The sequence below is a fragment of the Papilio polytes genome, unplaced genomic scaffold (genome assembly GCF_000836215.1).
Source record: "Papilio polytes unplaced genomic scaffold, Ppol_1.0 DF821289.1, whole genome shotgun sequence".
Classification (NCBI taxonomy): Eukaryota; Metazoa; Arthropoda; class Insecta; order Lepidoptera; family Papilionidae; genus Papilio; species Papilio polytes.
Window position 1 is genome coordinate 4,905,970 of NW_013527915.1, and position 22,947 is coordinate 4,928,916.

Sequence of the window (22,947 nt, forward strand, 5' to 3'; positions counted from 1 at the left end):
TTTTTCGTTAGAGTAAAACAAACAGGAATAAAGTACGCCCACGGCCTCCAGACACGATTTCCGTTCAATGGCATAAAAAGATATTGGATGTTTGAGAATTTATTCGTACGAAATATACTTTTTTTTGTTACCCTTTCACGGTGAAATGACTGCCGGTTGAATATGTCAAACGTTGCCTGAACGCCCTTGTCTTCTCAACAAAGACTACACAACAAGCGTGCCCTTTTTGAGCAACGGTCAGAGCCGGCGGCGGTAATTATCCTTGTTCACAATAGATCCATAAGTGACAGGCCCGAAATGAAATTAATGAAGTATTAAGCGTACAAGCCAGACTGATTTTTTGTGAGTACGCCACTCACACGTAATGAACTCGTTTTTAAGTTCTGTAAATGTTTAATTGACTATACCCACTCGGTGCCTCGGTTGGCAAAACTAACAATTATTTCATCAAGTCATCGCTTTTAACTTTTATGTTATTTTATAAAGGAAACAAAATCTTAACTTTTAGTAAGTGCTGACTTGTAATACTCGTACTACAAGACATACTCGTAAGTACCTTATTTGATTAGTTTTATATTTATATCAAGTACAAATTAAAAGAAATATTAAGACTATACAACGTAGGCGTAAAAAGTAATTCCTAAATAGAACGAAGCGACAATAAAAAGACGATTCTTCTTTATGTTATGACAGTTATAGCAATAATGGCTTTTATGGAATGTGACCAAAATATTCGAGTCATTTTCATTCGACTAATAGAAAATATAGTTAAATGTGTAAAGTTCAAAATAATTTCGAATCGTATACTTCAAATTATTGATACATTAAACTTCGTAAAGTATCAAGGATACTTTTAAAAGGTCCAAGTGCTTTTGGTATTAATTAAAGTAGGTAAATGTGAAATTATATTTGTATTGAGTAGTTTTTCTAGTAAGATACACTTTTAAAGTCATTTCAGTTGTTAGATATTTCCACAAATGACTTCCTTTAAAATATAGACCGACGGCCATAGTAACAATACTTGTAAATTACTTTAAAACACACAAACTGAACTCCAATGCGACAACGCAAATATATCGAACGTTCCGTTGTGACAACTAGTAAAAAAACTTGTTAGCGACTGAGCGCCGATTTTATAACACTACCCCCAACTATTCCTTCCGTTTCCTAATATTTTCCTAACAATATGGTTGTTTTAAATAAAGATAAATGTATTGATAAATAGCACAGATTAACAAATAAATTTTAAGAATACAGAATACATCAAAAATAGTTAAAAAGCTAACACGATGGTCAAAATTTTATAGAAGTTTTGAAGAAAAGTTTGTGAAAATGTTTTTATTTTTATAGGAGTGTTTTGGGAGTGGAAACCTAGAAATAATGTATACTATAAAATAATTTTCAATTCAGATTTGTACTTCACAAAATTTATGTCAGAATTATTTGAACTCTGAACCATTATTCTTTAAATGTCTTCCATTGATATAATGTTCAATGTCAAACAGTGTAACTGTTTATACGTCTGCCTGCGAATGAAAAAAAGGAAATTTCATGTAAGGTATACTAAAAAGAATATAGAAATAAAAAAAATTATAACACTGTAAGAAAATAAGATTATAAATAAATAAAACTGATTCGGTATAATTATTCTGTTAACATTAGAGATAAACTTCGCTCTAAATAGCTGACAATATCTTTTATTTGTATTAACAACGACTTCAGAAGTGTTTCTGACCTATTTAATTGTATGTACTATTCATTTGCGATGAATTAAAGATTAACAAACAAGATTATTTGTTGCCAATGTTGCAATCTTGCCTCGTTAAGTTATGGTAAATATTTATTACTTTTAATTATGATGCTATAACAACAAATAACGCAATGCAATAAATAATCTGAATACTGTGATAGGATTAGCATCGGGATTTACAGATCGATCGTATTATAAATTAGAGATACAGGGGATGTGTCACTATAATCCGATTAGTATTGGAACATCAATCGCTACGGGATAATCCTGGATAGAATCGGAATCTGGAACAAATAAGCGATACGTGTGGCGGAACAAACGCTCGCGAAATGATGGGCGGAGGGGTGTGGGGCGGTTCCGGAGGGGGTCACGGTCGCCGGGTCAATAAACCCCGCGGGCGCCGCGGTATACGGATGAGCGCTGCAAGAGAAGATCGCGACGCAAGCGGCCGACCTAGCTCAGTATCTAAAAGCAGTACAAAAAAAAAATTCCCTGCAATTAACATTTTATATGTTCTTATGCCCGTATATGCATTGATACACAGTTAAAAATATAAATACCTTTATAATAACTACATTTCTACGTTTAATGATCAGGGACTCTTGTCATAAATCAGATGCCACAGCTTTAAAAAATGTACGAAACTATAAACCTACAGGTGTATGCACGCAATTAATTGAATTTATTATAAAATCAAAACGTCATTTTATAGGAAGCGGCAGTATCGCGAATGTCAAGAACATTTTAATTGTATAATAGCGTTAGGAGAAGCCGTCTAAACAAATGGCCGGATTATTACGTGAATGCTTGTTTACATTCAGCTATCTGAATTGTAGGCTATTGTTGGTTCCCCAGAACTTACCGTTGATGATTTCTTATTGTTTGAAAGGAAATATTCTTGCTACGCCTACAATAGAGATTTTAATACTGAGAGATGTTTATTGGTGTTGTAGACATTAAAATAAAAGGCAGTTATAGACATTGTGGGATGTGCCCGTGGGATTTAGTAAATGTAGAAAAATAGCACGAATAATTAGTGTATTATTAACGTTGTGTCTATTTGCAATAGACTTTAGAAGTCCATAGCAGTTGTAAGCCATTTAAAAACGAATTATCGCACTTGAATTCTGTGCGTAGATTTTAAAAATTTGATTTGAACAGGATTCCAATTTTAATTTATTGCAGACTAAAATAATGTATTGGGTACATTTGTTTTTGATTAAAGTCTGCAAACGCTTTACTCTACTCAGTTTTTTATAACATTTTTTATAATTACATTAACCACTACTATGTTAAGATTTGAATCTTTTTTGACCTTGACAAACTTGATCTTGCAAAAAACACAAAATTAATTCCGAATATAGTTTGAAAAATAAAACCGAATTTTATAATTAGAAACAAATCACATATTGAAAAACAATTGTTTGTTTTCATAACATTCAATTACGTTACCAAATATTTGATTATATTCGCTATAAACTCGAACACGGTACAAGTGTACATAGTATGTTTACATCAGTTACATTCCGCATGAACACAATATAATTATGTAGTACAATTATTAATCCCTTTGTGACAACAGTAATAACAGATAATGAAACAATTGCAGACTAATCATGTTTACGCAACTCTCTCTTTATTATAATAGATATTTAATGAAGCGTTTCAACAGTTAAACCCTTACTGTCTTACAAATATTAGTACAAATTTTATTTTTACTCAGTTTATTCCTAAGTTAACTTTATACCGCATTTATTTGTAAGGCTGTTCATCTTTTTATACTTGTTCGTAGGTCGTCACAACATATACAAGCGTATACTATACGTATATTTACGACTGACAGCTGTCAAAACTTATGATTCCAAGTGTAAATGAATAGTTATAAAAATAAGCACATTGATTTCATAGGACAACCACAGTCGTTAAGTTATAATTTAATGTACACAGTTGAGTCAGATATGAGTAATGTTATGTTTAAAACTAAGGTTAATCGCTTATAACGTACGGTTAAGTGAACCGCGTTGTAAAATGCGAATCTGTGACGAAACGCGTTAGACCCGCTCTGATAAAATGCTTCCTAAACTAATCTAGAGGCTATAAAAACTTAACTTTAAATTATAATTACGAGTGTAACAAATATTACGAAACAAATATCAAAAGCACTTTATCTCTTTTGCATTTCAAATATACACAGTTATAATGCAATTTAGTGATATTGCGTCAAATATTAAAAATTAAAATGCACCTTAGAATATCAAAAACCTCATCTCTATACCGTGATTTATAACATTGTTAGCATCAAAGGTAACATTGACGTACATATCATAAAGTGGTAACCCGGAAAAACCCCAAATAAAGTCTATAATCATTAAAACGTTCATCTTCGAGTTTCGTCTCTGGTTCATATCGAATCGTTCGATAAGAGGCATAAAGGAGCTTTAGTCACGTATCGTGGCAAACAGGCGTGACGCCGCGTGCGTACATGGCAGAACGTACCACTTCTGCTAATAAAGCGTAGCATTTGTGCACAATGGTATTGTAATATAGTCGTGATACTGCCGAAGGGACGATGCTTTGATTAAATATTTAACCTTACAACATCCAGACGACTTTTCTATGACATCAGTAACATGGCAAGCCAGCTATATTTTGTTTCATCGCTTCATAAAGACTATTTCTTAAAAGCATTACATTAGAAGGTTATTTAGAAAAACTTTACCTATTTTAATTGTGTTCATTAACTGCCCTTGCCCTCACGGAGGGTAGGCACAGTATGTGCTGCTCTTCCATACGTCTCTATCAGCCGTCATATCTGAATTCACTCCCATCTTAAGCATATCTTCTTTCACAAAATCCATACTTTGATCTTCCTCTACATATGGTCTTTGGATATTATTTAAATATAGAAAATAAATAAGAATATAGTCAATGAGGGAGAACGAAGAGGCGTTTAGTTAATTGCAGTAAAACAAGTTCGCATACGCGTGAAGTCATCACAGCCTTGAAACAAGTATCGCATTTACATAGATCGGGCAATTATGTATTCACTTACCATTGAATATATTCCTTTTACAATTGCTATTGAGTTAGCAATATAGACAGCAGTTACTTAACGCTATTAATGTCGATAATTTGTACCTGCATCTAGTTAATGCCCAGATATATTTAAAATATATTTATTAAAACAGTCATTTAGGGATATTAAATCTATACTAATATTGTAAAGAGGTAAGATTTGTATTTTTGTATATATTGGAATATTCACTGTTAGAAAGGTAATTTATTAGAGAGTAATATAGACAGAATTTTTTCAAGCGTACGAAGTCGCGTGCAACATCTTGTTAAAAATAAGTCTTGAGAAAACGTTTATTATATGGAAAATGTAACAAACAGAAATTTTACGTACAATATAAAAATTGACAATCAAGAATAGAAACAAGGTATACGAATATACCAAAAATCTAATAAAACAATGAGCAACGAAGTCTGACATTGAAGTCTGACAACGATAATCTCACAAATGTCACTTTTATTGACTGTGAATATTTTATGTGTGGCCTACACGCATACTCAATGAGCTTGTAATGATCTGTTACGTAACTGACGATGAAAAATGTTTTACTAATATAAAAAGCTATTACCACCAAAAGTTAGGCTGACACAAATAAGAAATCTTTATAAGAATTTATAAGGTTATATGTTATGCAAATTAAATTAAGAAAAAACGTTAACCTGAAAATTAGAACATTGAATCATTGTTTTGAAACAGATTAATCAACATACATGTGTAAACCGCACGCCTACCTTGTTACATTCCAAACTATCCGCACTACACCACGTTTCCTGTATCGAGGTGTGGGATGCAATAGAAAAAATCTTGCGACCTTTTGTATTATAACAAAACTTTCCCATTAGAATATAGACAAACTAGTGACCTTTTACTTTTTTGTTAAACACGAAATATAAGAAGATTTATAACTACGGAGAATACAACTCTAATTCATTCATTAATTATACATAACACGTTAAATGCTACCGAATTTCGCAACTTAACTTTCATATAAAAAAACATCATGGAACGTGTTAAATAATATCCATAAGTCAATGTTAAAGTTCATTCTCATAATCCAAAATGGCTTCCTATAAAAATATTCCGCTGTAGAAAAAAGACTAACCGTACTTAACCGGGTTTCCGTCATCGTAAGCCCGGCGGTGGACACGACACCGCGACGGCGAAAATAGACTGTCACCTCGAAATATGAATAAATAGATTGCTATTTACAACAGTGTACGTACTACATCTCGCCTCGTCTGGAATCATTTATCACAAAAACTATCCCGCCCACCAACTGCTGTTAGATTACTATTTGATTTAGGCCTAGTTCACACACAATTTTTCGCAAGACCTTTTCACCACAAAAATTAGATAAATCCGCGTCACTAGCTCTTTGACATTGCTTTATTAGTGCGGTAAGTAATTCGGTTTTGTACATCATAAGATTTTTTTAAGATAAATGTAAATACGTTACTTTTTCGTTACCGACGATTGAAAATATATTTTTGTTTTGTGACGTTAAATTCTGATTTTTGATAAGATCATATTTTAAAATCGATAATCGTATATCAAAACAAATAATCACTTTTAAATGCTTAGCTACCAATTTACGTAGTAGATAAGATAAGGTAAATTATGCTCCGATTGATAAATAAAATACGCATCAATTAAAAACTTTAATAAATTAAAACTTTAATTAATTAGTACCAATTTATTTAGCATAACAGTAATAAAGTAGGATATACGTACATTTTCAAATCCCTTGCGAATGGCACCCCTACGAATACACCATGCGAAGTATTCTTTGGCCAAAATTCAAAATGAGCGGAAGTCAGTGGCGGCCAAGGGCAACTATTTCCGACCACGATTAAACAGTTGTCATACGCTGTGACGAAGTCTTTCGTGTCAAATATATAGCTGTACATCTACAACATGTTAGCTGAAACGCTAGTAATTAGAGGCAAATCAATAATTTTAAGTTACTTAAAATAACGAAAGCGCCTATATTTGAAGTATCAAAGGTTAATTGTCGAGTCTGTCCCTGGATCAAACCATACTCATGTGATTCATACAACTTTCTAATAAGATGATATCTGGAGATAATCCAATAAAAAAATAATAATCCTAAAGAATAAACATATCAAAACGAATCATTGATAAGTGTCTGCTTCTTTTGTTCTCATTACATTTGATTAAAGTATTCTAATCAACAAAAGAAAATATGAATAAACATTTGTACGATATACAAATATCGTCCCAAACGTAATAAGGACAGATAAGATTTAAAATGCCATTGCTCTCAGAAAGATAAGAAATGTATGAATGTAATAATTGTTGGCAGACTAAAAAAATGTCTAATCTGTTTATCTGACTGGCTGAATACACAATACATTTTTCTATGTTATTACAATTTAAAAAAAAAATAAAAGAAAAATACCAAGGTAAAACGGCACTAAGTATTCGGTATATCATAGATTATTATGATTTAATAAAATAATACAGCGAATAATTTAAATGACAAGTAACATATAATTTATACGAGCACATCAAGCGGCGTATTAAAGTGACATTGATGTATGAGGATTAATCTTAATTCGACTGGTTAAAGCAATTAAACAAAATAATGTACATTTACATTACAATTATGTCATATTAGTTTTATTATACATTATTAATTATTAATATTGCATAATTGCAGTTATAATTACATATTATCTTACTTCTTACTAGTTACTAATTTTATAAATGCGAAAGTTTCGATGGATGGATGTTTGTTACAGTTTGTAGCCTAAATGGATTCGATTAAAAAAAAAAATACCCTATATTACTCACTGATAATGTAGCCCTGTAGTCGGCCCTGTAGTTGTTGAGTTATTTCAATACATACAAAAATACAAATCTTTTCTCTGTATAATATTAATATAAACTCTTCTGCCTACAGACATTTACGAGTCAATCGAGTCATTTACGTACAATAAGTTAAAGGGTTAAAAGTTTGATTTTTCCCTTTAGAACCAACCGATATGACTTTTTACATAGGTTTATAAATTGCGTATTTTTAATTAAAATGCGATAAAGGAATGTTATCTGTAGTAATCCTCTTATACACCAGTGATTATATTCGTATCACTAATAACTTGCTATCAATAACATACAATATGTGAGACGCGAATAATGGCTCTGGTTAAAAAACAAGATGGGAAGTAAAAGGTTAACATCATCACGGTACGAAGATCATAAGACATAGATAAATTAAAATAGACGTAGAATAAGTTGTAGCCCAGTATTAACTTAAGAAAGGATAGAGAAAATTGAACACGAAAGGAGATACTGATAGGAAAATTAAAAGGCGCAATAAAAGAAAGAAGTTAACTAAACCGCAATTGAAGTAGGAACAGAGCAAAAGAATAATTTCTTACTTAATTAAAAATTAATATTTATTCATTTAGTAGCTTACGCCAGCGACTTCGTTCGTGTTGTATAAAAAAAAAAACCAAGTGTTCTTCCAGACTGCCTTCTACATCTATGCCAAATTTCATTGAAATCCGTTTAGCAATTTAGGCTACAAACTCTAACAATCCATCCATCCATCTAAACTTTCACATTTATAACATTAGTATGAAAGTATGAAATGTTACTAAACGAAAAAGCACGTCATAAGAAGAAGGATTATTATTTAAGAATATATCTTAGTTTCAAAATACATAGATCTCAGTCGCATCTAATAACAGCATCCACAGTATTATTTCACGCCCACTAACTCGGGAAGTACATTATGGAATTTCTTTAGAATTCCAAACATAAATACAGAAGTTTTAAACTAATTTTAACCGTTTCCGTTCTAATAATCACACGTATAATATAAACAACGACTGTAACTTTGTATTTACTTGATGTTTAAAATTATGCACTTTAACTGCTTCTATGCATTACTCAGATGCAGTTGGGAATTTGTAATAAGCGATGAATTTATTGTTCAGTTTTTAAGCCAAAAAATGCTCGTATTTATAAAGACTTTGTTAGATTTTTTTTCCTTATAACTAAAGAGAGAAACTACTTATATATGGCGATGGTTGTACGCAAAAGTACAAATATATTAATTCATAATTTTTTGACGGTCAAGATTCATAAAACAATAAAACAAAGAACAGACCAGAAGTGAAATTAACTTTTACTGTCCTGAATACCAAGAACCGAAACGTTAATTTGTATAAGATCAACCTTCCCGTTAATTGTTAATAAAAGGGAGCAACACAACAGTACCTCAGGTCAAGTTGAAATGAACGATTCAATGATATATCCAACTTAATCTGTATAAAAGCAATTACACGATAATTTGGTGCCCATTACTGAAAGAACTTGAGCTCTCCGAGAAAATTCACTTAAACGAATGTTGAATAATTTTTTTTCGATTATAATTTGAATGGCTATAACTCTTGAGATTTCTTTTCCAAATATGAATTTAAATCGTATAATTGAATGTAAATAAGCTCTTTAATCTGTTTCTTTATTATTTTTAACAAGCTTGTTACATTTTTAAGGCGAATTCGTACTTATTAAACGAATATTGACTTATAAACAGACTTTTAATTACCTTATTCTTTATGTGATCATGTACGACTACAAATTTGGTTAATATGGTGAAAACAATTATAGATTAACAAGCTTTCATCCGCAACTACGTTTGCATGGATGGATGGATGTTTGTTATAGTTTGTAGCCTAAACAGCTGAACGAATTTCCAAGAGATTTGATATAGATGAAGAGGTTAGCCTGGAAGAACACATAGTCTACTCACTTTTGTTTTTGTTTTTTTATTCCAGGCCGACAGAGTCGCGAGCGAATGCTTCTGTAGTTATAAATATGTTCAATTGTCTGGTAAATGTTCCGCATTGTAAATACTCAAAAGATATGTAAATTGGTTACACGCATTGAAATCGAATCTCCAGCGGATGGTTATTGAATGCCAGATGGACTCACCATTTCCATATCGCTTCAATTATTCAGAATACATAAACAATTATGTATTAATGTAGGACATCGCCTCATATGCTATTTGAATAAGCGTCAGTTAATTAATTCAAACCTTGGTACTGCATATATGGTGCTGAAGCAATATGAAGAAAAAAACAATTTTAGGCCAAAATAATAAGAGCTTTACGACATTAAGCTTGTATTCAGGTTTTTAGTTATCTTTTTAAAATATAACCTTGTTAAGTCTTTAATATACTCAAATTCACAAATAAGAAATGTAAAAAAATCACTAATTTTATTGCAAAGTATTGTGAGAAAGTACAAGTTGCAGTAAGTTTAAGTTACAAGTTCAATCCAAAACGATTAATGTCAATCTATACTAATATACCAAAGAGGGAAGATTTGTATTTTTGTATGTATTGAAATAACTCAAAAACTACTGGGCGTATGTTAAAAGTTCTTTCACTATTAAAAAGCTACTTTGTCAGTGAGTAATTTTACGCGGGCTAAGCCGCGAGTTAGAGCTAGTGTAATCTAAAAATGTTATAAACAAGCATAGCTAAAAGACGTGGATTCGCTTAGTAATATTTAGTACGTCATCCGGGGCACATTGGTAGTCGGCAATAAAGATGGCTTAACTGTAGAGACATCCGCTCATTTGTACGTGTCGTGTTTGCACAGAGTATTGCTTACTAATAGCAATAGTATATCTGTAACCTATAGACACAACAAGAACATGCATATTTTTAACCTTTATTATTTTTTAACTTTAGTGTCTGTCAATCTATACTATTATTATAAAGAGGAAAGATTAGTATTTTTGGATGCATTGAAATAATAACTCAAAAACTACTAGGCCGATTCAAGAATTTCTTTCACCATTAAAAAGCTACGTTATCAAAGAGTAACATAGGTTGTTATTATTTTTTTAATTTCACCCGGGCGAAGTTGCTAGTAGCATAAACTTGCTTGTAAAATTAGTTAATTGATGAAAATAAGTACTGAATGTCTTGAAATTCTTCAAGATATTCAGTACTTACTTTCATTACTACGCATGATAGAATGTGAGAACAAACATCCTTAGTCACTCATTGTGTTGGAAAGCTTAGATAATAACGTAAACCTTAAGAACTATGATCCGCGAACTTAATGTTCCTTTAATATTTTTACTGGATCTAATAGCGGATTTCCATAAACGACAAAACTGCAGAATAAGGTATTATTATCTCTTTTCAAAGGAGGATGGATGACATGTTTTCGTACATGTGTTACATCAATGAAAACACTGCAAGAAGCCTTATAACAATGCTCACGTTTCGCGCGTCGCTACACCTGTCGTACAATAATGTATTGTTCAAGGCGATCTACTTAGGGGTCGACCTGTACCACAAACAAATAAAAGATGATACCTTGAAGTTATTTTGTTTTTTTTTCTCAAATTGCCACGTTGTATCGTTTAAGTATCGAGGTTATATTGTATGCGGTTAAAATGTTTTCAAATGTGTGTATTTATTTGACCTATATTTTTTTACGATAATTCGATATTTGTACTTTAATATTAAAGTTTAATTAATGCTTTTTAAAGAATTTCGAATAATATTTCTTAACTAGTTGAAAAAACAAAATTTATTTTAGCCGTACCTCAGTTACCGAAACGACTGAGGTATGAAAATATTGACATTTCGGCACAAGTCCGACAGAAACTACTTTATGTGTTTATAAATCCTGTTGTAATGCTTTGCGGAACCAGAAGTCTTGTAAACACTGGGCTGGGTTACTACCATTTTTTTGCATAGACAAAAAATACTGCTTCTGATTAAAAAGAAACATCTCTTCAAGTTTCACATCATTAAAGTCTCTGAAGATTTAAATTTAGAAATCATTCAGTTAAAACGCTCAGCTTTAAAATAAAAGTTTACCTAATAAAAAAATAAGTTTTTGGGATATTCAAAGATTTTCTGGTACCACTTTCAGAACGCAATGCAATCATTGATATCAAAACTCCATACGTCGTTAATTTTGAAAAATACTTTCATACGTAGGCAAAATCGTCGAGGGCTCATCCGAAATTACAGTCTGCGGCAGTCTGCGACGTTTTTACGATGAACGATATTGATTTCAGTTGAAATATACGTTGAAAATTTCAACAGCCATTTCAATTTTATTTAAAATGACGTCTTGTTTGTAAAAACTACAGATATATCAATAAGTTTTAAGCAACATTTTAAGATTTCCTACCACACGTCTCAAAAATATTAAGTTATAAGTAATAGGTAATGTAGTTCTTTTTCTAGTGTTCTGTATTGACTAAATATGTAAGCAACACACATAATAAGATGTGTCCTTGATATCAGGAAACCAAGATATTTTCTTAAATAGTAACTTTATGTTCTAACCGTGAAACCCCACAAATCTTATTAATTACTTCAGTTATAGAAATTGCATATGGTTTCCTATTAACAATGTTGCCATTTAACGTGTTAATTTTACAAACGAAAAGCGTAAAAACACGCGCCAACATGTACGACACAATTCAATTTATTACGTCCAATAACGTGGCGGAAGTTGTTCACGTTATAACGGCGCCTATGGGTGAACTTAGTAATTTAATGTTTACAATGTTTCATCCCAATTATTTAACACGAAACGAGGTCACGAAACAGGTCACGGGGAAGAAATATACTGCACATTAATGTTATAAATCAACGAAGATAGTTAATGGATTCTAATGCAATATTATACTTTTACCATCTCTTACTAGACAAAGTAACTCTTACTATTTTCACTTATACCTAATCAATTTTTACTTAAAATGATCTTAAAATGTTTCAATTCAGACGCGCCAACGTTTTCATTTATGAAAAGCTTTCCACTTACTTTATAATAATCTCTTTAAAAAGTCTTTACAAGAACTGACTTACACAGTTCTTTATAAGTTATAAAGAGCAGGTTTCTTCAAAAAGTAATTACTCCTGACGTTTAACATGGCGGCTGGACTAAAGGCGAACGTGCGCCGTCGAAACCGACAGCTATGTTTTGATAACGATCCTTGTTAAAAATGTAAAACAAGGCACAGATACTACAAGATAAATAATCCGTACCCAACATCTGTCACGATTCTATGAATATCAAAAAGAAATAAACAGAATTATGTCTTTACGAGGCGTTTTAATAATAGATTTACGACCGGACGGACCAGCTTAATTATGGGTTTGCCGCTTCATGTTGCACACACAAGATGCTGACCAATAATTTGAGGTAAACTAAAATTTCTAAATAGATAACTAAGCTTTTTGAGAATAAATATTTGGAAAGACCACACAGAATAGAAGAGATCAAATGATAAAGGATTATGTCATCGATTTTCTTGTAAAAGTTATAAACTAAAATATATTTTTTTAATGCAGAGCTTGAAAGCTAATTTAAAGATTAATCATTTACTTATCGTAACTCGGTCTTTGAATATCAAAAACACGTAAAAATTGTTCATTTTTATGAGCTGTTTTACAAACAGAAATCAAAATAACTCACACAAAATGTAATCTTAATTATACACGTTTTGGCTGCTCATAAAAGCTCATGAGTCTAAAGGTGCATACACACAGCATCTTTAAATATTTGTTGAAACGGAATAAATAGTAAATGAAGCCAATTTGCAGAATTTAGTGCAATTTATTTACTGCGATACTGCGGGCTATCCATCACGACACCGTATAAAATTGCCTGACGCCAACTCTGGGCCCAATTGACAGATTAGTTAAGCTTTAAATATTACAAACCGATGTGTGTGCACGTAGCCTTAGTTTGAAAAGTAAATATGTACTATCAGTTATAATGGATAATGCTGAAGATATTTTGACTTTTTATTGTCTATTAATGACATGGAGTAGACGCTATAAATTAGTAACAGCTAAATCCACGTTGGATACTCGCAAATAAAATAGTCTAGAATAGATTAACGACCTAAAATTGTTATGAGCAATCAGGTAACATATTGTGCTAAAAATTTAAAGTTTAATTCTTATTTTTCTTTTGTAAATTAATTATTTTCATACAATTTTCAATTGACTACATTAAATTTGTTAAAAGCAATACCGCAATTTAAATATTTAAATGAACCCGCTTCTGTCATTGAAATGTTAACTGTAACAAGGGCTTTAATTTAAATGGACATTGTAGTGAACATCCACAGAATACAGTTGATTACGTCATCGGTTATAAACACATAAAAGATTACCAGCGCTTTCTGGTCTGCCAGTCTACGAAATAAGCTTACAATGTATTGACCGTGTTATGAAACAAATGATAAAATTGTTCGAAATACATAAATTACATTACATAAAAGAACGATGACTGTCTACGTTTTTAGACTTTTGGCAATGAGTTTTTTTCATGCCTTATTTTGCAACTAACATATTTATGGAAACTTAAATTGAATATCCAATATTAGATTCGACTTCAGGAACCCATGGCGATAATCCGTAATGACGGTTACGTAAATACGGTAGAAATATTGTTCGGAATATTAAAATATCGCGCGCCAGGTTAATACATGTCACCGTGCATTTTTTCTCCCCCACTAGTGGGTAGTTTTGAATGTATCTCTATTGCGAATTTCAGTTTCGCGTTTGGAACAATAACAGTGCATACCAGTGCAGCAGTAGGTTGCATCGCTAGCTCCTATAAACTCCACAGAACTAGATATGACTCAATTGACACCGACAGTGACCTGGGACCTGTAGGAGGTTGGGCGGGCATTTAGCAGGTGAGTATCATAGCATCACCATCCTCTTGTTTAGAATATTATGCCCTCCGGTGCATTACTTTAAGGGTAGGTTGTGCTGCGGGACCCGAATCCGTTTTGTACAGCACAAATATTTTTAATCCAAATTAATTAGCTCTTACTAGGTGCTTACGTCAGTCAAACTACCCTAAGAGTAGTGTATAAGCCCGAGGGTTGTATACGCCGAGAGTTACTCAAGAACTAACACAATGAGCGTTCTTCCCTCAATGTCACGTTTACTTAGGCACAAGTTTCAAATTTCGCGTAACAAAAGCAGATTATTGAATTATGAGCTCCATAACAATATGGCTTAGAACAAGTTTGTTTTCGAATTTACGTGGTCTCCTTCGAATCACAGGCGCCGACTTACAAAACTTATCCAAGTTTTGATTTGGTCTGAACGTAATGCGTAATAAAAAATTCACAATCTGTAGTCTGTACATACTAACTTTGAATCAGAACAAAAGCAACTTTTGAAGGAAAATATATTTACCAATGCGCGTAAAAGTTACTGGCAATTTGTACTTGAAATAATTTTAAAAACATACTAAAAGTAATAAACATTACTATCAAGGTAGAGGTCAAACATGCAGTAATACCGTGACTGTAGACATTTAAAACTTAAAATCACAATACTTTAAAACTTTGAGAGAATAGAAATAAAATTGAGAAGTAAAATTGTATTTTAGAAGCCCCTAAAAAAAGTTTTAAGCAAGCAAATGTTTCACAGATAGTTTTAACTACATATTCGGCTGTTAGTATTTTTAGATACGTAAGAACAGCGAGATGCAGGCAGATAAGAAAAACAAAGATACAACACTATGACTCACTAAACTCGCTATCTTTTTAATACCATTATGTGTAAATAAGTATACTTTGTAATGGAATACATTATGTTTGAAGTCATTGTTTATATTTCTTGCTAAAATATTTATTTTCGATCTTGTACGACGTTCTGCGTAAAATATGTCGGCATTAATACAAATGTTTGACAGAGAAAGGAAAAGAAGAACACAATTGTATGACCCATGCCTCTTCCTAGATAAATAGAAGAGAAGTGGAAGAGGAAATGTTTAATTTAAAAATATAAGAAGAAATAAGATGACCAAAGATTTGCGACCAAGAAAATCGAACTTCGGACTGATCTCGTAAGATTTTCCTATTAATCCATTTTAATCTATAGTAGCAATACTTAGAGCAATTAATTAAAATAATAATCATTATATTCATTCTAGTACTGGGACTTTCCCAGATTTCCTAGAGCTCTGAAGTCGATTCAAAACGTTTGCAAAACTAGGTCACGCGTAAAAATATGCTCAAACAATAATTGAGAGACCAACCGATGCAAATGTGATTTACTGATTTATTTTTAAACATTGTTATTATTAGAAAAAATATCTGAGGCGCAACTGGAGTTCTCAATTTTCAACAATAACTAGGTTCTATTAAAGAATCTAGAATCAATTAGCACTAACTCAGATTCCATGTGTTCTTATTTACATACCTATTTTATTTCTAATTGCTCTAATTTAAATTACCTTAAACGGTGTGAATTCTTGATTCTCGATTTTACCTTTTACAGTCACTTTGTTGACTGTTTGATTAAATTATCGATTTTAATTAATTTAATGAATTCGTTAAGGTACTAATTTGTCACATGCCATTTCTGTATGCATTAATAAAACATCAATTTGTTCAGAAAGTTTTTCTCACTGCCACACTAAGACATGTTTGACGAGTCCTTTGGCGGTGTTTTAGTTTAAGAAATCTATTTCAAAGGACTACGTAAATGAATCACCAATAAAGAAATCTGAGTTAAGTCTTGTTAAAGGATGTTTTGTAAATTTATGTATTTTAGACCGCATAACTTTAAAAACCGTATTTACATTCGCTCTACACTTAGCTTTTTTTCTCAATTCACTCGTGGCGCATTTTAGTTGAAATTTCAGTTATTTTCCTTAAAACCATATAAATCTGCAAATATTACACAATAACAAAACTATTAAAAATAAAAAAAACTCAGCAATATGCTAAAGTTGTAACAGCTTAACCATTTACATTGGTCATTGCTAAGATAAAATATCAAATAAATATGTTGCTATTTTAACAAATTGGCCCAGTGCATGGAACAGTAATCATTAAAATGTATTTTCTATACTATTTAAACAATTAAGAAGTCAAACAAAACGCAGAATGAAATTGTTGTACATTTATTGTCTCTGTAAACAATGTTTAAATGTTACCCGCTTTTGATATCATATCCATTTTAACCAAAACATCAAATAAGTGGAGCTGGTGTTTCGTAACCGGATTTTGTTTCCGAAATTCTTACGTCTGTTGGGTAAACCGGCTTATTGTCGGCCAAATATAAACTTAAAGTTCGCAAGGAAAACAAAAAATAATATAATTTAGTTTTAGCTCCTCACCTCTATTGGGCCTAGTGGAGGGCGACGTCCCTCTGGCGCGCCGGACGGAACGGGCGCCGCGCTTCCAACATAAACACACCACAAAAGTAAAACGTTCGCGGATTACGGAAACAATTTGGTTAAGAAATTCGTACACTGCACTGACACTCGTTGGATCACTCAATTCCTATGAGATTTTTTGTTTTTATTCACGAATTAATAAAAAGCGCGCATGTCACTTAACAGTTAAATATATTTTACTGAACTTCGTAACAGCACCACCAAAGACCGCCGCTCGATGACTGACTGGCAGTGGCGGTGGCGGGCACCGAGCGCGCGCCGTTTGATTCAGCCGGGTAATAATTTGCGGCGAAACTTAGGCACGGGGCGAAGAGCGGGACGCGAGGGGGCCACGGTAGTCGCTCATTTTACTTTAGTCGCATAATACCGGACATCGAAAATGAATGAAGCAGGGAGATACGGTATAGGTAGACACTAGCAGGACTGTTTTACTGGATTACTATAGCTCCAAGGTACGTATGTATGTAACTGCTTGATTTATTACTACTTTGTTCTGAATATTTTCAAATCCAATTCGACATTTTAAATCGCAAAAAAGAATTATTCCCATCCGTCACCCTGCTCTGTCCCTACGTGGAGACAGGTGAGAATGAAAAGTTTCATCCGTCCCACCTTTTGCGACGAAGGGACGGTTGAAACTTATTTTATTTCATAACGGTACCATCAGTCACGTTATTGGTAATAGTGGGACTAATAGATAGAACGGATGAAACTTTTTATTCTCATTTGGGGACAGAACAGGGTGACGGTTGGGAATAATACGAAAAAAAGGATCGACTAGAAAACTGAATATAAATATACAAGGGTTTGAATGTGACACCAAGAATTCAAATTTTATGTGTAAAAATGATTTTCCGGTGGCAGTTGGTCGTTGGTTACCTTATAGTTGTTACTTAAAAAAAAAAACAAAGTAACTAGAGTAGTTATACTAAAACATTTTATTTAGATTTAGATTTAGACTGTATAGCACGAATGCATTTAGCCATTTCAGATCGTAAATAAATTTTGTTTAGCATATCTTCTAAGTCTATTAGTACTTGAATATAATATTATGACTACTTAACTACGATCCATATTTCATTTCAAAGATAGTATTCTCAGACTTTGTCCTCTTATGTCAAGAGTATTGAAAAAAGAGCTTACGAAGACCCTTCTCGAAGGAGGTACCTACTTATTGGTACACAGAGATCAAATCTACTTCAGATTTGATCTACTCTACAGTTTATGTTTACACATATTTCTCTTTTATTTCATGATATCGTCTAATGAAACTCTTTTATTCACATAATTTTAAAGGAAATTAAAAATTGTTTACATTTTTACTGATCTACTAACATAATGAACCTACAAACAATGAAAATGTTACAGAGTAAAATATTAATTTTAACAACTTAATACACTCCAATTGGAATTTTATTTCGCTCGTTTTCATTAGCTGCAACTTCAATTGTCCTATATTAAAATTGAGTAGAGCCAGGGCTGTTCGCCGACAATTAAATACGAACTCATATCTGAAGTGGGTTAAATGTACCACAGTGCGTACTCTTGTGTAAATCAAGCGAAACCATGCATTCTGCACTTGCTAATCTGCAGTTTGACGGTTACCAGTCAAACGGACGCAAATAGCAGCCGCCGACGTCATAGCAACACGGACGATGCCCTCTTTATTGTCTAAAGAGTATAATTTATACCCACAGCTAAGGAAACAATAACACGCAATCCTTCTCTGAATTTAAGAGGCTGAATGTATATCGCAGAAAATCTCCAACTACTAAACCATTGAACCGGAAAGGTTAACAGTACGTTCTAACCTTTACTGTTTGTATTCAGAAATGCTGTTTGCAAATATTTTAACATCGTCTATAAGAATCGTACAATATATTCATGAAAATGATATTTACTGACTCGTGGTTTCACAAAGTAATTTTCGTACATTAAATCTAATTTCACCATCAATAAATTGTATTTTTAGTTCATCCTGGTTGTCACACCCACGTTATTTGGCTTCAAACTAAGATATCAAAACAGAAATCATAAATTGTTCCCAATTTAATGTGTCGTCTTACCTCTTGTTGTAAATATTAGAACTAACGATTCGGCACAAACCGGTCTAAATACATAACATACTAGATCCAAATTTTCCGTGTCACATATATTTTGTCTGGAATCTTGGATATAGTCCAGACCTTCACTGGATCAGAACTAAATGTAACCCGGCTAGTGTACACTTCTCGTAATCTCGTGTCAAATAAACAATCCTAGGAATACAAAGGGTTTTAATTCATATTTTTAGTACTACTGTTAAAAAGAGAACGAAACAACTAAATTCTATTATACTCTAGCCAAGGGCAGCTCTCAAAGGACAAGGCTAAGCTTGATTTAATAGACATACTCGTAAAGGGGAAGGAAGAAGGTGTCATTTAAAATAACCTATTCGTTGGGTAACTGTCGTGATCTATTTTCCTCTTCGATTACAATGGGATTTTAATCACAGGAGGTCATCGAGACCAATATCGAATATCAAGTTAGGTTTGCAATGTTACAAAAGCAAGTTAAATTAAGAACATTGGAATCAATGATGAGGAGGCACCATCTTATATGCAAGGCTCAAACACGAACATGTAACATTATGTAGTTATTGACCAAACTTGTAAGAGACAATCAGCTAAATGTATAATTTTACTGTAAACGCAAGCTAAATGATCATTTGGATCTTACTTCAAAAAGATAATTGCGTTTATCTGTGATTTTCTTTTAATTCCTACTTCTGCATACTTGAATAATCCACTGCGATAGACTTATTATTTCTGTCAGTAGACGAATGAGGCATCTTTTAGAAATAACATTGAATAATGAGTAACGACACGTGATATGATTATAATAGCGCACTGTCTGGCCTGCGGTGCGCGGTCTACGGCTTTTCCTTGTAATAATGGAATACAAACATTGACAATAGTAAATGCTCCACAAATATCGGTGAGGAATGCTGACCTCGTCACCGACACTAGAGTCACTACGCTCCCCGGAACAAATGAGACTCAATACTATGCATTGCTTTTGAAGTAAGTATGTCAACATGTTTTAGAATTAAATTTAAAGTAAAATTATAACTCGCAAATGGTTCAGCAAGATTAATTTCATGCAATTTTACTGTTTCATTAAGATCATGGTTCAAATTTTAAATGAGATACCATCGTTCCTAAGTTTATCAAGTTGCCGCCGCCACTAAAACTAAATGCTGATTACCGTCATTACTTAAAATCTAACAAATTATCTCCATGTACGACGAAGACGTTCCAATTCGTAAATTGGACTGAATTGACTGCTTTAATCTTCCTAAACGTAGGAATTAATTCCCGTCTTTTAATAAAGTACAGCGGGACAAAAAGCAATACAGCGAAGGTTATTTGACCTTTCGGCCTCGTCAAATTCGTGATTCTTGTCACATCTCGTATGATCGCCGTCCCCGAGCCACGACGGTGTCGGCAGCATCACAGATTATCCCCGACATTGACGCAGCGATCGCCCGAATGACAATCATACATTTTATATTACCACTCCTTGAATACATATTTAAAGAATTGTGTAACAAAATAAAACATAAAATAATGAAACGTTATTTATCTTTGCTATAACTTAAATGGTTTTTCAAAAACATGTATCTAAAGCTAAAGCTTTTATATCAAAAGATTTACTAATTTGTGTTACGATTTACTAATACGTCGGGAGTGATAATCGATTGAGTACGATTAGAATCGATTCTTTTGACAGAAGTGAATTGTCTATATCACTCGCGCAGCATGTCAAACTAGCATTTTTTGGGATGCAATAGACTATAGAGCGTCATTAAGATTGTATGTTAGCCACGGATCAGAGATATAATTTAAATCCTATTTAATGATTGCTAAATGGCGAATTATTGTTAGGTAATTGTGATAGATTAAACAGTTATTAAATGAGTGTGATAGGGCTTAATAATGGAATTATATTAGCGCAAACCCACACTCTACGGATCTCTCTGTTGACGGTACCCAGAAATAATGCCAACATATAGGTATGTACTATTGATATTAATTGGAGCCAAGATTTCTTGCAAGTCCGTACCGTTTAAATGTTTCTTACTCTCAAAGCAATGAAAATGGAAACATTACACAGCACTAAATGGAAAATTTACCAAACATTCAAATTATACGACCAGAACAACACATTTACAAATATCATTCGACGTTGGTAATCAAAATTTGTATCGAAACAAGGTATTTCCAGAGCAGAACATTTATTACCTGGTTGGCAGGAAGCTGCGATATCGACCCTGGCGGATATAGACTGCGTTTCCTCGCAGCCGAGCCGCCGCGACGCGATAGCTGTGCAGCGCACGGCACATCCTTACTGCATGCTGCATGCGTCAGGGGTACGTAACCTTTTTTACATTTCAAAAGTAAAAATATTTTACAAAATAATTTCTTAACAAGAATATATAAAATCGGTATTGATAATATCAGGTTTAATAAATGAAACTTAATAATTTATCTTCTGTTTAATCTCAGAAATGATCGAAAAAAAAACGATTTTACGTTTTTTTTCTTTTTTACTCTAATAAATTAACAACAACTCTAAAAATACATTGTTTTTTGTTTAGTCGACTCCTACTGTTTACAACCACTGCAATAGGCTGTAAACAAGTTCGTAACACGAATGCGAATTGAATTTAATTAAATATAACAAATAATAGCTTCTATCTACACGTACATTTTCAGTATACAAAGCGTAAATGATGGTTAATATAAATTTGTATGTACATGAAGTATTGTCATGGTATTTATACGCCATTTTTAAGACGAATCACTTGCCATTGTTATTGATGAGTGGAAACTCTTTCCACAGTCCTTCTAAAATAATGTTTACCACGTATGCGTGGAGACATAATCAGTTTTATTTTCTTATACTTATTTAGGTCATCAGTCGTTATGTTGGTTCATCGATTTATAACTTAAGTGCATAGTGGAACTTAGGTTCTATACAAAAAGGTTGTTTCAAGTCTAGATTATTACGCGGTTGGTAGAAACTAGTATTAACCGAAACTCCATGTGTCTGAAATAGACGAGTAACGTCACTTTAAAATAAATTAGGGCAGAAGGATTGAGATCGAAGAATTTAAAAGTTATTTTACCAAGAGATCAAAACAACCCGATTTTCGTCGACATAATTTCTCTTATATCCGAAAGGTCATTGTCTTATTACTATTGAAGTAAGTCTATGGTATTCTTGAAAAACTATATTATACTTGACATCAAAAGTTTTAATTAATGTTGCTAAACTAAAATAGTAATTCTGCTGAATTTCAAAATTTGTCGCAGTCCTTTCTTCTCATTAATATCTATACTATTATAATAAAACGTAAACACTTCTTTGTTGCCTAAGATGTCAGCAATTACACCGTATTTTCGAATAACCCATTTTTTTAATAAAAAGGCCTACACTTACGCCACGCTTTAGGATATATATTTTCACGCCGTAAAACTTAGGGGTAAATATTTTGGATAAAAACCCTAAAGTGGGAAAGAAGCAATAAATTGCTGCCAACATCAAGGAAGCAAGGTTGCCGTGCTTTGTCTTCATGTCATGTCATTTTGATATTTGCAATTGATAATTTGACAAATGTGAACAATAAAATGAAATTTTTTCAATAAAATGAAATAAAATGATATTCGCATGGGAACAGATAGTCTGTTATATAAATACGTAATTATATCATTAATAAGTACGTGAATTTTAAACAGCTTTAACAACAAAAGCAACCTGTTTGCCCGCCTCCTTACCCCTGTACTTCACCGTATTAAGAGTTTCTGCGCCACATAACATGTTTGATGGGTACCGTGCTACAGCCTTTTTGCAATAA